Raw genomic sequence first — 14,974 nt, forward strand, 5'->3', positions numbered from 1 at the left:
AAACGAGTCTCATCCAACCAGGACACGTATTTCAGTCATCAACAGCCCAATGTTGGTGCCGATGGGCCCAGGCGAGGCGTAAAGCTTTGTATCGTGCAGTCATCAAGGGTACACAAGTGGGTCTTCGACTCCAAAAGCCGATATCGATGTTTTGTGAATGCTTCACATGCTGACATGTGTTGATAACACAGCATTGAATCTGCAGCAATTTGTGAAAGGGTTGCACTTCTGTCACATTGAACAATTCACTTCAGTTGCCATTGGTCTCATTCTTGCAGGATCTTGTCCTGTCTGCAGCAATGTCAGTGATTTGATATTTTGCCGGATTCCTGATATTCAAGGTACACTTGTGAAATGGTCGTACGGGAAAATCCCTATGTCATTGCTACCTCAGAGATGCTGTGTACCATAGCTTGTGGGTTGACTATAACATCATGTTAAAACTCACTTAAGTCTTGACAACCTGCCATTGTAGCAGCAATAACTGATCTAACAGCTACACCACACACTTGTTGCCTTATGTAGGCGTTGCCGACTGTAGTGCTGTATTCTGCCTGTCTGCATATCTCTGTTTGTGAATATGCGTGCCTATACCAGTATCTCTGGTGCTTCAGTGTATTTTACAACATTCAGAAAAAATTATTGCAGAAATAGCAAGAAGAGTAGATCTCCGAATATCATTGGCAAAAAAACAAAATGCATGTCTAGTAACAATCTGGCACAGAGTTTTCTAAAAACTAAATACAAATAATTCAGAGTTTCTCAGTTCAAATAATTAGGCAAAACAATTGAGGAGACTGGCTATCAAAAGTGAAGTAATTGAGGGTTAGGATATGGTTAGCTAAGAGGATTAGGAAAGAGGTGGTGAGTTTGTATTGGGAGGACATTGGGAAGTTAGTGTTGGTGGATTTTGATGTATCTGCAGTGATGAACAAGGAGTTGGTGGTACTGGAACAGAAACTGTGGAAAAGTACTGATGCCAAGTGAGCAGCATCTCGAATGTAAGGTGGGAGGATATGGAAAGTGGTTTGGAAGACGTTTGTTCAGCGGAAGCATTGTACCCAACCATGATGCGGAGACCTGTGGGGTTGTGTTTGGGATTAGGTAAAACATAGGAGTGTATATTGAAAGGGGGGGGGGGGATTGCTGATGTGAGGAGGGACATGAATTCAGAAGTTGGTTTGGGCTGGACCTCAGGTCTTGAGGAGCTGCTAGAGGTTATGTTGTTAGATGTCTGGGATGGGATCATTGTCATCAGATTTGTATGCAGAGGTGTCAGAAAGCTGCTGGAGACACTCATCCACATAGTTGCTGTGATTCACAGCCTCTATGGTGGAGCCTTCGTCTGTGGGCTGTGGGAAGTCAGCTGTGGGAAGGGTGATAAAGTGGACTGGTTTTCAGGTTAGAGGTAACTGTGTGTTTCATATGAGGGATGATGGATTCACTGGGGAACGATTTAGGAAAGAAAGGTGAAGCCAGGTTAAAAGTGAGACATTCCTTAAAGACAACCATGGGATGACTAGGTTGAAGAGGAGGAAGATCATAGTTGGAAGCAGGTTAAATAAACATCTGTGTGCATTTTTGGTTGGCTGTTGTCAGTGGGATGTCATGAAGAGATGTTTACACTGCAGAGAATGGGTAAAGGAAATTAGGCCCTTTACAAGTCCAGCATGATTTTTGAGCTGTAGAGAGGCCTTCAGAAACTAATGTGACTCCTGCAGGAGTCAGAGTCTTGGCAGAGAGTTTGACAAGAGTGTTACGTGTTAGGAGCAGTCTGATTCAGGGGGGATGGATGAAGTTTTTCGGGATATGGAAGGTGGAGTGAATCAGCAGGGCACAGCTGGGGAGCTATGAGGGGCTGACAGTGCAGCTGGATTAGAGTGGTAGGCTCTTTCTCAGTTATCGGTAATTCCTTGTGGACACAGGACAAGAGTTGCTGGGACAGCTTCCTCAGATGGTTATTTAGTTTGAATCACATTCTATGAATCATTTTGCATGATAAATTTTGATGACGTGAAATGAGTCATTTTACATTCACTTCACAAATTAATTTGTTAATAGGTTACATTCTGACATTTATAGGTTTTTTTAGTTATACAGTAATTCCTACCCACCCCCTTTTGCACATGACCATAACAGAAATTTTTCTACGAAGTAGAATGAGCTGTCAAGGAGAAACTTTTTCAGTATGTTTTCAAATTTTATATAGCATTTGGAAATATACCAAAAATTTTAGTTGCAGCATTGTGCATCCCTTTTTGTGCTAAAGACAACCTTAATGTGGAGCAATGAATGTCTTTTTCCCTTGTGGTGTCACAATTATGTACATCATTGTTCCTTTTGAACTTTAGTGGATTATTTACAACAAACTTCATGAGAGAATAAATATGCTGTGGAGCAGTAGTCAAAATGACCAACTTCTTAAACAGATGTCTACAAGATGATTGTGGGTGAGCACCACATACAGCATGTTTTTGAGCAGTTAAGACTTACTTTCTTAGTTACCCGAGAACATTATTCCGTATGTCATTTTTAAATGAAAATATGCAAGACATGTCAACTTTCTGATTTCTCTCTCCCCAAGGTTTGCAGTGATTCAAAGTGCAAATGTGGCTGTTCCAAAATGTGCATTTTCTAGTTTATATTCTCATGAATATGGACACCTAAGAATTTTGAAGTTTTCATCCTATTTATTATTTCCTCACCAAGTGTTATACTTGTCACTAGTGTAGTACCCCTAGATGTGCAGAACTGAATGTGTTGTGTGTTTTTAAAATCGAGGGTGAGACCATTAGCAGAAAATCGGTTAATACTATTTTAAGAACATTGTTTACCATTTCTGTTTCTGTATGTATGCTTGAAGTGATTACAATACTAGTGTCATCTACAAAAAGAGCTAATTCTGCTTGTTGTGTATTAGAGGGAAGATCATTTATGTATATGAGGAACAAGTGGTTGATCTTCTGTCTAATACACCATGCTGTTCTGACAGTTGAAGGGCAAGAATCTCTATTGCAGTAATGTAGTTAATGTAGGTGGGTCAGAGAGTAAAAGAAAATACTTTGAATTTTCAAGGAAAGCCATTTCATTACAGGCCTCTACAGAACCCCCAGTTCACCTTACAATGTCTTCATCTGCTGACTTTACACTGTGCTAGGCTCATTATTTAAAAAATAGCCTACATGAAGTTGATATTGTGTGGGGATCTCAATATAAATTTTCTGACATACTCCAGAGAAAAAAATGTTAACAGATCTACTTCAATCTGAAGACCTGGTAAGACACAGTACTTTCCAACTATAGGTCAGAAAAACAGCAGGATGACCATAAAGAAATATGTGCAAGGCACAGTGTGAGAAAAATTGGTAATGGCCTGTCAAATCATGATGCACAGGTAGTACTGAAACAGAGTACATCCCTAAGCAGTAAACAAAAGATAAGAGGTATGAATCCTCTTAGAATGAAAACACTTAATGCCAACCTTGAAGGACAAACTTGAACAAAACTCTACAACCAGAATGACAAATATAATACATTTCTTAAAACCTTTATCACTTTCTTTGACATTCTTCTCCACAAAAAATGCAATAAGATATGCAGTATTAATAATAAGCAATTAATCTGGATCACAAATAGCATTAGGTAATCATGTAGGAGGAAACAGGAACTGTAACATAATATGAAGGGCAATCAGAGCCTGGTAGAATTTCATTATAGTCAATACCATATGCAACTACAGGAAACAAGCAAATATGAAATTGAGGCCATTATTAAATCACTAAAGAGTAAAGATTTTAAAGATATGATGAAATTTCAAGTGGGATTATGAAGATCAGTGACCTGTGTTCCATGTCTGTCAGATGTGGTCAGTTTCCTGACAGACCAAAATTTTTGTTAGTGAAAGAACTTTATTAAAGGTTGAAAAAGACTATGTAGGCAATTTTGAGATGGTTTTGTTGCTACCACTGTTTACCAGAAGTTTCTGAGAAAGCAATGTTTGGGACAATAGTGGCACATCTCAGTACACATGAAGTTTGGGCTCAGGAAAAAAGTATCCACAGAAACTGTGATTTATTCTTTTGTGGGAGGCACTATTAGGACTAAATGATAGATTAAATATAATAGGTATTTTCTTTGATTTAATGAAAGCATTTTACTGTGTAGGCTATGCAATGCTTTTGTTTAAGTTGGAACGTTATGGGATTACAGAAATAGACCAACAATGATTCACATCATATCTGAATAATAGGAACCAGAAGGTTGTCCTCTAGTGTCAACAAACAGGGAAGAGGTTTGAATGTGATTGTGGTCACACAGTGTGGGGCATGTCACAGTGCTCTGTTCTGGGTCCATTGCTTTTCTTGATACCTATTAATGATTTGTCACTAAACATGACAAATGTCTCAAACATTTTCCTCTTTGAGACAACTCAATTGTTGTTGTGAAAGACATGGCACGTGAAACAAATGACATAGCTACTAGGGTATTGGTAACATCAGCTTTGGTTTTCAGAGAACAGATTAATGCTTATCTGCAACAAAATGCAATGAATACAGTCTCACAGATAACTGTCAAATGTGAAATTTTATTGCTCCAAGGTGCTCAAACAGTCAAAAATGCTGACTGATTTAAATTCTTTGGACTAAAGGTGAACAGAAAGCTTTCTAGACAATATCACATTCAAGATCCTGTACAGAAACTGAATGCTGCTATCTTCATTGTGAGAATAATCTCCACTGTATCTGACCACAAAATGAAAAGGCTTGTTTACTATGTTTGCTTTCACCCTTATTGTCTCATATGGAGTTACATTTCTGGGCAAATCTATGCACTCAACAAGAATGTACTGTGCCCAGGAGAGTGCAGACAGACTTATCTGTGGTGTCAGTTTGCAAACTAGGCCTTTATTGAGGTGTGTCAGAATTCTGACTCTGCCATCCCCATCCATATATTACACCATGGGTTTTTTGTTGCAATATTGACTCATTCAGAAGAAACAACAACATTCATTCAGTGAACACTAGATTAAAATATGATATGCAACTGGATGACACTTCTTTAAGCATGTGCAACATTCAGCAAGCTTTGTTTTCAGTGATCTTCTAACAGAACTTTAAAAATATAAATAAAAATGAGTGATAAACCTCAAGTGGTCAAATCCTGTTAGAAAGATTTCCTTGTGGTGCACATCTGTTTTATTTGGGGAGTCCTATGCAGTAATTCAGAACTATTCTCTATGGTATGTTATTTGGTCATAAACCCTGCCACAATTTTTTGTGAAAATTTATAAATGTTCTAATCAGCATTCTGCAAACTATGTACTGGCTCATTCCATGATGCTTTTCAAGGCCAGTTGCGGTTGAAAAATGTGGAATTTCTTGTGGAACATCTTGGAATAATTCTGCTTTCTTCCCGTATAGTTTCATGAAGTTGCGAAAGGTGACAGTGCTATATGTAGCCTTCAAAATGGCACCTGTAACCGAGCTGCATTCCAAGCAAAGAGCTATCATTGAGTTTCTATCGGTGGAAAACCCAAGGAGGTTAGAATAAGAGGAGATGGCATTACCTGAGCCAAGCACAGCCATCAATTGCAGCCAGCAGCACCAACTTGCTGAGCCCAGAAAGGGAGTTTCTTGGTTAAATACTGTGTGAAACTTGCCCTCTTAGCTTTCATGTGTCTAATAGGCAGTCATTTCCGAGAATGTATTTTTATACAGTACATAGCACCACTACCATGCAATGTGAATATTCACTCGACACCAAATATTATGGACACACCAATATGGTGGTGGTGGGTTCACTTTTGTGGTGTAAGGGCATCTTCCCTCATTCTGGCCTCCTGGGGGAAACCAGAGCATCATAGGTATTCATAGGCGGTTGCAGAATGTCTACAGAGTCCTCACAGAGAACAAAATCATGGTGAGTCGTTGAGCGAGGCATCTGTCATCATCACAACAAGGTCATTCAAACCAGTCCAGTCTCCTGCGTACCAGTTGGCTGCACACAGCTGTGACTGTTGCAATGTTGGAATGTGTGGTCACTCTTGTTCGAGATGATCGACACATCATAATCACACACCACGTTGCTCAGCTGGACATTTCTGTTGGTAATGCTGACACACATAACCACCAGTTGGGGTACTCGAAGGTGTGTGTTGTTGGGTTCCTCGTCGCCTAACATAAGCCTCTAAAGAACAATGAAGGACCATCTGCACAAAGAAGGGTGCACTCCATGGGAAGCAATACATGGATGATAGGGAGATTACATTCTTTCATAGTTTTATGCTCATGTTACGTGTGTAATACCTTTCTGGGGCACAGTGAAAGAAATCTAGAAACATTTTACTCTACAAAAGTGGGCTGCTAAACTGCAAAATGTTCCAGATTTACATCGTCTGAACAACTATTTGATCAACTAGTTTTTTTTGCTCCTGTTATTCTAGTGGATCCTTCTGGATTTAGTGTGTTGTTGTTAAATAAAATCTTATGGCTTTTCTGCATTGTGCCTTACAATGTTTAATTTCACTGCTTATATGAAAATACATCTCAATTTTTATTTCACCATATATTCTGTGTTGTATTAAATGTGTTTAATTGACGTCAACCATATGATATTTCACTATATCGGGTTGAATAAATGAAATGAATCTCTTGTTGGAGTTGAGACGTGAGGAATCAGACATTTTTAGTTCAGGAAAAGGCGTCGTTTCCCTGGCCGGATGAAGGTATTGGAAGTGCTGAAAATTTGTGGTAAGTTCTATGGGACCAAACTACTGCTGAGGTCTCGGTTCGTAGGCTTACACAATGCTTAATCTAACTCAGACTAACATACGCTAAGGACTACACACACACACACACACACACACACACACACACACACACACACACACACACACACACACACACACACACACACACACACACACACACACACACATGCCCAAGGGAGGACTCGAACCTCCGACGGGGGGAGCCTCGCGAAACGTGGCAAGGTGCCTCAGACCGCAGGGCTACCCCAGGCGGCTGGAAGTGCTGGCTGCTATGACACGGCCAATAGTCAGTGGAGCATCGCTGTTTACTATAACCCTTTATTCATTTTGATACAGAGGTGGGATTGCAGTTGGTGAGAGGCTGTTGCCCCTCCAGCGACATACTAGACTGCAGATGTGCTGCGTGCTGCTGTCAGCAAGCTGGCTCAGAAGACGGCGTGCACTAGTTGCAACGGGCCTTTGCTTCGGCAAAGTAACAGGTGGCTTACACTACCGATTGCTGCTTCAATGCATAACAGGCGCAGCTCCTGGCTTTGAATAGACCTTCTTGTGAAACTGTATCTCCGCGCGACTACTACGGTCGCAGGTTCGAATCCTGCCTCCGGCATGGATGTGTGTGATGTCCTTAGGTTAGTTAGGTTTAAGTAGTTCTAAGTTCTAGGGGACTGATGACCACAGATGTTAAGTCCCATAGTGCTCAGAGCCATTTGAACCATTTGAAACTGTATCTGGACGTCAGGCTGACACTCGCTTCTCTCTGTGTGATGTTGTTTTGCTGAGCGTCTTAGGGACACCGACAGAGGTGAGATGCAAACTCCTTTAGGTATAGTGCAGCCCTTTGACCATTCACGGAAAGAATCACAGAGGTGTCAAATGTCATCTTGTGAGACAGGCCACCATGTTGCTTGAACGAACGTATTGTCGCAATTAGACAGGAACGGTTGCCGTGCTGACCTGTCATGTTTCACTCTCACTCTATCGTGGGCATATCTGACGATGGGAGTTGAGAAACATGTTGTAGAATGCAATAGGAAACTCGAGAAATGCATGCACGGTCATCAGAAAAATGGTTCAAATGGCTCTGAGCACTATGGGACTTACATATGAAGCCATCAGTCCCCTAGACTTAGAACTACTTAAACCTAACTAACATAAGGACATTACATACATCCATGTCCGAGGCAGGATTCGAACCTGCAACCGTAGCAGCAGCGTGGTTCCGCACTGAAGCGCCTAGAACCGCTCGGCCACAACGGCCGGCTGCACGGTCATCATCTTGCTGCTTGCTAGAAGAGTGCTTCCTCAATAATCATTGCAGACTATGACTTCCAAATTGCCCGGAGTCAATAGCAGGAAGTTCCTGGTACTCCTGCCAAGTCCAAGAAGGAGCACACGGACGAAACATAATAGCGAAAACTAGACATATTTTGTTCTCTGTCTGTTACACAATATCTCTGTGAATATCTGGACGTCTAGGTGTCTGTGTAGTGAAATATGATGTGATTAATGTGACTCTGCATCGCCTTCTGGAACGTATTTAACTTATGCGTAGGCTGTGTACTGTCAAGTCTTCAACAAACTCCGTTTGGTCTTTAATTCTTTTTGATTGTATATCGTTGATTCTGTTGTAACTGTCTTCGCCTCATTCGATAGAGAATAAGCTGAGAAAGGAAAGATTATTTATTTATAATCTTTACCAGAAGTCGTAATAATACACTGGTAGGGACCGATGACCGTAGCAGTCTGGTCCCTTCAATCCCACAAACCAACCAACCAATACACTGATGTGCAAAATATGAGGACGGAACTAACTTACACAGCGTCTCACTGTGAAGTGATGTAGCTCGACGAAACTCGCACTATATGTAGAAAGATCTGCTACACTACAGTACAGAAGGTAACTGAAAGAAGTACGCAATGAGACGATCAGAAATGACATTTTTATCCGAAGACAGTAATTACACTCAAGTCACCGCGATTTATGATGGTCCCCTGGACATTACAAAAGGCGGGGCATGGTTCTAAGGTGTGAGATCACCACAGATGGCAATGCTTACTCTGCAAAGTGCTGCGATGCTGGCCACAAGTTTGGTAAGTTCTTGTGTTAGGGTGTTCCATTTCTCCACCAGCGGGTTGATACTGCTAGGTGGTCGTTGATGCATGTAGACATGCTGCAATACATCCCCTTAATGCATCCCACATGTGCAGTATGGAATTTAAGGCGGAGGAATGGGCAGGCCAGTCCACTGCGCCATTCGATGCACTCACGGGCTGTCATCCAAAAAAAGAAATCAGGACCAAATGTACCCCTGAAAAGACGCTCAGGGGGAAGGAGTACATTGCACCAATAACGTTGAACCAGTGAGTGTACTCTGTTCAAAGATTTGGAGGTCAGTACACCCACGTGACATTATGCCTCCTCATAACATAACACATGGATCACCAAAACGATTATGTTCGAGGCCTAGGGGCATCACGTGTTCCCACCTCTCACCATATGAGTGTACGAACAGCATTGTTGAGCATGATGGTTTGGTGGTCCACATGTTGTTGCGTCGGGAGGCTTATTGTTTTCATGGTCTCCATTTTTATGGATGACAGTCCGAGACTGCATCGGAGAGCGTAGGTGGAGGAGTTTGAACTATAGGATATTCGACGAATGGACTGGTCTGCTAGTTACCTGGGTGTAAATCGCATTGAGCCCATGTGGGACCTGCACCCGTCCACCTGCACCAACGATCTTCCAGCTGTTGTCTCCCGTGCTGGTGCAATGATGGTACGACTATCACAAGAACTGCTTATTAACCTTGTGGGCCAGCGTGGGATCACGTTGCTGAGCATGCACTGCCATCCGCCATGCCTCATGATAAACCATCTCCCGCCTTTTGTAATGTCCAGGGCTGAATGATGAACCGCAGTGACTTAACTGTAATTATGGTCCTTGAATGTAAGTGCCATATCTGCCTGTCTTACTGCGTATTTCAGTGTTACGTGCTGTACTATAGCGTAGCAGTTTCTGTGTATTGTGCAAGTGTCATAGAGCTATTTTACTGGCAGTGACACCTCACACCTGACACGTGTGTACATTCTTTTATTTTGTTCATTACTCAGACAATCAACAACAGTATTTAACCTCACGTCTAGCTACGTTCTGCAAATCACCGACTTTTGCAGTATCAGTCAAATTAGAAATTAAAAGCTTTTCATATTAATACACTTTGTGGTTCGGTTTCACGCGACCCAAATACATCTACAGTCAGTTAAAATTCACTTTACCCTTAGAAACAGCAAATACTATTTTGGAAATGTACCCCCATGATTTATTTCAAAACCGGAGATAGCATTTCTCAATTTTATGACTTCTCCAACCTTTAATATTTTTTCCAATATATGATGTCAGAAGATCATAATTTCTTCACTGAATAAAAATTTATAAAAATAAACTTCTTTCGTAGATTCACTAGGAAGTATTGACAGCTCGATGATATTTTTTATTTTCATAGTACTTCAGCTGGCTTTACTTACTGTTTATTTACCACCACAGATTGAAATACAGTGCCATGTACTGCATTAAAAAGCTTTAAGTCATGTAATAAAATAGAACTTGACTTGATCATGGCCAGAAAGAGACTGTTTACAATTTCATCAACATTTAATACATTCATGTAGTACAGTTTTTTGGCCTTCTCGGCTTAGTGGACGGCCGTCGACCAGATGAATATTGAATCTGATGGCGTACTATTCCCGTCCCGCGCGAAAACAACTGTCAACACTAAGTAGATCTCAGTGACGTAAATTGAACAAAAGAAAAACCTGTAGTAACTTTGCGGTCTCTCATTAAATAGCTTTTACTATCATAAAGACATTAAATTTATAATACAATGTGTCCCAGAAATGTTGCGACAAACTTAGAGAAGTTGTTGAGAGTATCTATAGGAACAAATTGGGGATAGGAAACCGCGACTGGAAACACTACTGAGGGTGAAAGTCATAGGCGCTGGCGCCTACCACTAAGCCGCCCCTTTGGCAGCAAATGACTTTGTACGCTGACGACCCGTAGGCGAAAAGTCTCGCAATATTGTTTGTTAGTCAGTGATCGCGACTAATTGCGACGGTCGGCAGTGGAGAAAATGGAGCTAGCTGTTGCGTAGAAAGTCCTTGTCTCCTATGAATGTGATGGCCCGTTGCCTTGGTGGATGACGGATTTGGGCCGGCCGAAGTGGCCGCGCGGTTCTGGCGCTGCAGTCTGGAACCGCCAGACCGCTACGGTCGCAGGTTCGAATCCTGCCTCGGGCATGGATGTGTGTGATGTCCTTAGGTTAGTTAGGTTTAACTAGTTCTAAGTTCTAGGGGACTAATGACCTCAGCAGTTGAGTCCCATAGTGCTCAGAGCCATTTGAACCATGACGGATTTGGACACGTGTTTCCAAAGCTGATTAGCCGGCCGCTGAGACCGAGCAGTTCTAGGCGCTTCAGTCCGGAACCTCGCTGCTGCTACGGTCGCAGGTTCGAATCCTGCCTCGGGCATGGATGTGTGTGATGCCTTAGGTTAGTTAGGTTTAAGTAATTCTAAGTCTAGGGGACTGATGACGTCAGAAGTTAAGTCCCATAGTGCTCAGAGCCATTTGAACCATAAGCTGATTATTTTTCTCGTGGAACCCTCTAAAATCGCCAATGTTTTTCGGTATGCAGCGTACTTTCCTGTCGAACGGTGGCGTAGTTGCAGGTGCCGGCGCCTGTAACTTCGACGCTCTATGGCGTCCTTGGTTGACGTTTCCGGTCGCGGGTTCCTATCTCGATTTGTTCCTCAAGACACCCTCTACAACCCCTCAAAGTGTATTGCAACATTCCCTTCATAACGTGTCATACATCGCACCATAGCATATGTCATGCATACTGTCTAGTTCTCGGTGGTAAAGTAGATATTCGGTATCACTAAAGTGGATAACATTCATGTTAACAGAGCCATTAAATTTTCATCACTGTAGTAAGCATTATCTTCTTCTCTCCACGATTTTATTTACGCTTCTGTTGATGGTTATTTGTAACGTTCCATTACCAATGGGCAGTCATTATTGCGAGCACTTACCATTTTTATGCCTTTAATTTCAATACTGTCTTCATGACAATAAAGACTTAATCTTCCGTTTAGTGTTTAATGGTGACAGTCAATGATACTGTACATTAGCATCCATCTTAGACTAAGACGGCCAAACAGTAGCCTGACAGGTTCTCTGTATCATCATGTTCATTGCTCTCTGTGGGTAAATCATATCAAATAAAAAGCTCTCGGATTTCCTGTCGGGTGACAGTAGATGCTGGAAAAGTCACGAGCTTTTCAACAGCATTATACGTGAGGAAACTGTACATTCACAACTCATAGCAAGGCTACATATAAAGCTTGTAGTGTGTCTGTATGTGGGGAGGCTCGAAGATGAAGAAAAAAATATCACGCAGGACTCTGATGCAACAGATGAGCACCCCAAATAGTGGTCAATGCGTGTACCAGAGCACTGACTGAAGGGTCTTGAATATTACTACCTAACAGGACACGTAATTTACATGTGCTGGGACAGATATCAACAAGCAATACTCTGGTATTCTTGTAGGAGGGGTATTTGTTAGTATGTGCTTTCAGGGTTAAAAAAGAGGGTGTTATGCAGTAGCAACGAAAGTAGTGAACAAATAATTCAACTAGCAAGGTGAAGAACCAGAGCTGGCCAATCAAACATGAAGAGGCATACATGGCGTGAGGGGAGAGAGAAGATTTTGAGATAGTTCTGCTATGGAGCTTTTTGCCACTACACCTCATGTAAGACACTTTAATTCCTATTGGAAGGTTGCTAGAAATTTGGTCATGAGAATAACCAATAATGATTAGAGTTACTGGTGCTCACACACACACACACACACACACACACACAGTGTGAAAAGCAAAAATTCGTCTGTGTCAACAAAAATCTGGCGTCATGCCATCTGCTAATGAAATGCACTAAAGTACCCAGGTAAAAAAAAAGCGCAGGAAATTGACACTGAGAATGTCATCAGTACTCGTAAAAAAGGCACATTAATGTTTTAAGTGCTTCCGAAGTGGAAATGTGTTAGTCTTTTTCGTTGACACACTTCAAAGTGAAGTATTGAGCAGTTTTGTATGGGGAAATCGCCATGAATCTAATCCAAGCCCAAAATGATTATTTCTTATGGAAATAAAAGCAATTATTTTACAGTTTAACTAAAATAAAGAAATGCAACCATACGCTATTCGCCCACTGATTTGTGGGGCATAGAAACAAGCAACAGGATACACTAAATGTAGAAGGGAGAGCCGTCAGAGGTATCTGTAGCATAAAAAAGATGTTTCCTGTACATATCGCAGTTAGATAGTCGATTCCATTACATTCCGTACTAACATGAATGGTTTTGAATTAGTTTTCCATGTAGTAAGTAATGTACAGTATGTGATCAAAAGTATCTGGACACCCCCCAAAACATACGTTTTTCATATTAGGTGCATTGCGCTGCCACCTACTGCCAGGTATCAGCGACCTCAGTAGTCGTTAGACATCGTGAGAGAGCAGAAAGGAGCGCTCCGCGGAACTGACGGACTTCGAACGTGGTCAGGTGATTGGGTGTCACTTGTGTCATGCGTCTGTACGCGAGATTTCCACACTCCTAAACATTCCCAGGTCCACTGTTTCTGATGCGATAGTGAAGCGGAAACGTGAAGGGACACGTACAGCACAAAAGCGTACAGGCCGACCTCGTCTGTTGACTGACAGAGACCGCCAACAGTTGAAGAGGGTCGCAATGTGTAATAGGCAGACATCTATCCAGATCATCACACAGGAATTTCAGACTGCATCAGGATCCACTGCAAGTACTATGACAGTTAGGTGGAAGGTGAGAAAACGGATTTCATGGACGAGCAGCTGCTCGTAAACCATACATCATGCCGGTAATTGCCAAACGACGCCTCACTTGGTGTAAGGAGCGTAAACATTCAATGACGGAACAGTGGAAAAACCTTGTGTGGAGTGACAAATCACGGTACACAATGTGGCGATCCGATGGCAGGGTGTGGGTATGGCGAATGCCCGGTGAACGTCATCTGCTAGCGTGTGTAGTGCAAACAGTAAAATTTGGAAGCGGAAGTGTTATGATGTGGTCATATTTTTCATGGAGGGGGCTTACACCCTTTGTTGTTTTGCGTGGCACTATCACAGCACAGGCCTACGTTGATATTTTAAGCACCTTCTTGCCTCCCACTGTTGAAGAGCAGTTCGAGGATGGCGATTGCACCTTTTCACATGATCGAGCACCTGTTCATAATGCACGGCCTGTGGCGGAGTGGTTACACGACAATAACATCCTTGTAATGAACTCGCCTGCACAGAGTCCTGACCTGATTCCTAAAGAACACTTTTGGGATGTTTTGGCACGCCAACTTCGTGCCAGGCCTCACCGACCGACATCGATACCTCTCCTCAGTGCAGCACTCCGTGAAGAATGGGCTATCATTCCCGAAGAAACCTTCCAGCATATGATTGAACGTATGCCTGCGAGAATGGAAGCTGTCATCAAGGCGAAGGGTGGGCCAACATCATATTGAATTCCAGCGTTACCGATGGAGGACGCCACGAACTTGTAAGTCATTTTCAGCCGGGATACTTTTGATCACATAGTGTATGTACGAAGTTCGGTTCAAATTTCTTCAAGCGTTCCATAGAGTATAAGTGTGGTGCCACTAGTCAAATCACAGTAGTATTTAACTACAAAACCGGAAGGAGACACAGACACCGACATTCCACAGATAACATTCTCATAGGTCAGGAAAACTAAATATTATTCCTTTTTGTAACTTAGGTGAATCTCTTCCTTTAACTATGCAAACACCGACAAAATTGCCTAAAACTGAGATTATAACATTCCATCTCACAATATTCCACATATAAGTTCTTTAAGCAATTATTTTACTAAATTTTGACATGATTGTTTTACTAATTGGTAATTTAGACAATCGGACTGAAAGTTAATTAGTATTCTCCAAAACACACCAAATCAGAGTACAAAACAATGCAAATTGTAAATCTCACGTAGGATGTTGTGAGTGCATGTGCTTCTGAGGTTACAAACACCTGAAGTGCCACTTCTGTATCAAAAGCATGACGTGGAAGTTCGATTAATTAGCATCGTAACTAATATTCG

Source organism: Schistocerca nitens, chromosome 4, assembly GCF_023898315.1.
Source record: "Schistocerca nitens isolate TAMUIC-IGC-003100 chromosome 4, iqSchNite1.1, whole genome shotgun sequence".
NCBI classification, from domain to species: domain Eukaryota; kingdom Metazoa; phylum Arthropoda; class Insecta; order Orthoptera; family Acrididae; genus Schistocerca; species Schistocerca nitens.